The sequence below is a fragment of the Cordyceps militaris genome (genome assembly GCF_000225605.1).
Source record: "Cordyceps militaris CM01 unplaced genomic scaffold CCM_S00007, whole genome shotgun sequence".
In the NCBI taxonomy this organism is placed as follows: Eukaryota; Fungi; Ascomycota; class Sordariomycetes; order Hypocreales; family Cordycipitaceae; genus Cordyceps; species Cordyceps militaris.
This window is the reverse complement of record NW_006271975.1, coordinates 2,801,356-2,803,627: the sequence shown is the minus strand read 5'-3', so window position 1 is coordinate 2,803,627 and position 2,272 is coordinate 2,801,356.

Genomic DNA, 2,272 nt, shown 5'->3' with positions numbered 1-2,272 from the left:
CTAACCCTAACCCTAACCCTAACCCTAACCCTAACCCTAACCCTAACCCTAACCCTATCTACTAGTAGATAACTTTAGCTTAACTTAGGCTTATCTACTAGTAAACAACTTTAGCTTAACTTAGGCTTATCTACTAGTAGATAACTTTAAGTTTAATACCTAAGTTTATCTACTAGTAAATAACTTTAAGTTTATTTACTAGTAGATAACTTTAAGTTTATCTACTAGTAAATAACTTTAGCTTAACTTAGGCTTATCTACTAGTAGATAACTTTAGCTTTAATACCTAAGTTTATCTACTAGTAGATAACTTTAAGTTTATCTACTAGTAGATAACTTTAGCTTAACTTAGGCTTATCTACTAGTAGACGACTTTAGTTAGAAAAAAACCCTATTTTTTCTAACCCTTTACCCTAACTACTAGCATGGTTTAGCTACTATTATATATTAAAAGACCTTAAGGTTAAAGATAACCTTAATATATTTAGGCTAAGAATAATAGTCTTTATTATCCTTACTAACCTAAAACTATTAATATTCTATATAGTTATTAAAAAAGTATTAATATTTAATCCTAATAGCCTATAGTAATATAGGTATATCTTTTAATACTAATAACTTAATCCTTTAGCTATTATAAATATAAAGGTTAACTTATTAATACTCTTACTTAAGATACTTCTATATAATATACTTTAAGGTAGTAATAAATCTATATAGTAAGTAAAATAGGCTATTAATATATAGTAGTTTAAGCTACTTAAAAGATTAAGAGTATAAGTTAGGTTTAACTATAATAGTAACTTAAGATTAATTTTATATTACTTCTATATACTACTATATTACTATAAGGATTTCCTTATATTACTTAATAAAGAATTCTTTATACTAATATTAAAGATAATTATTAACCTTATCTTCTATATAGCTATTTTAGTATTTAATATATATAAGTAGTTTAACCTACTTTAAGTATATAAAAAGGTATATAATAATAAAGATTAGTATAGTTTTATAAGTATAACTATAATAGATAATAGTAAATAGATTATTCTAAATAATATATAAAAAGGGGTTATACTATATAAATAGAGATTATTAATAACCTTAAAGCTAGCCTATTTAGTATATTTTAATAAAGTATTCTAGTTTATTACTTAACCTTAGGTTTAGAGAATAGACTATTAGTAACTATTTAGTAAACTAGGTATATATACTAGTTAACTAAACCCTTCTTAATAACCTATTTACTATTAGTATACCTATAGTTAATAAATAGTTTATTACTCCCTCTTTAGTATAAGTTATACTATTAACTTAATATAGATAGTAAGATTATACCTAACTATTTATTTAACCTTACTTATATATATAGCTAATAGACTATTTAGAACTCTCCCTTTATTAATTAATACCTTAAGTATTAAGGTTACTTAAATAGACTATTCTATATACCCTTTCTATACCTAGTTAATAGTAATATAAATAGAATATTTATAAGATTCCCTTTATAGATTAATATACTTATTATTATATTATATTTAAGTAATTATCCTTTTATTTACTATATACTATATACCTTAATAATAATAATTAAATAGTATATAATTATTAATAATATATAATAGCTTTCTAGCTAGTAGAGATTTATTACCTTACTCTTATAATATATAGTAATAATATAAGTAAGATAGTATAGAAGCTATAATATAGTTTAGTTTTAATTAGGTATTACTACCTATAATATATTAAATATCTATATATTAGGTTAGGCTTAATTAGCTAGTATATAGCTTATTAAATTAGGTAGAACTAGTATTATAGTTTATATAAATATACTTTTCTAGTAATAGTAATTATTAAAATATAAGTTATAATTAACCTATTTAATTATTAATAGTAAAGTATTCTTAATAATACCTATAATATTACTACCTTATTATCTTATTCTATATAAATACTATAAATTTATAAAAAGTCTTAATATATATATTCTATACTTATATTATATATATTATACTAGAATTTATTTTAGTAGCCTTTTATTATACCTTCTATTTATTACTAGATCTTTAAATATGTGATGGACTAGCCCTAGAGGGGCTTCGGGGGCAACCAGCCCTGCGGCCATTAAGGGCGTAAGCCCTAACCCCCTTGACTATAAGGCTAAAAGGATTCGTAATAACAATACTGGCACGATTGTTGTCTGGTTGCACCTATAAGGGTTCTCTTCCGCGCTAGCTACTATGGAAGGCGCTGGGCTAGAGCCCAG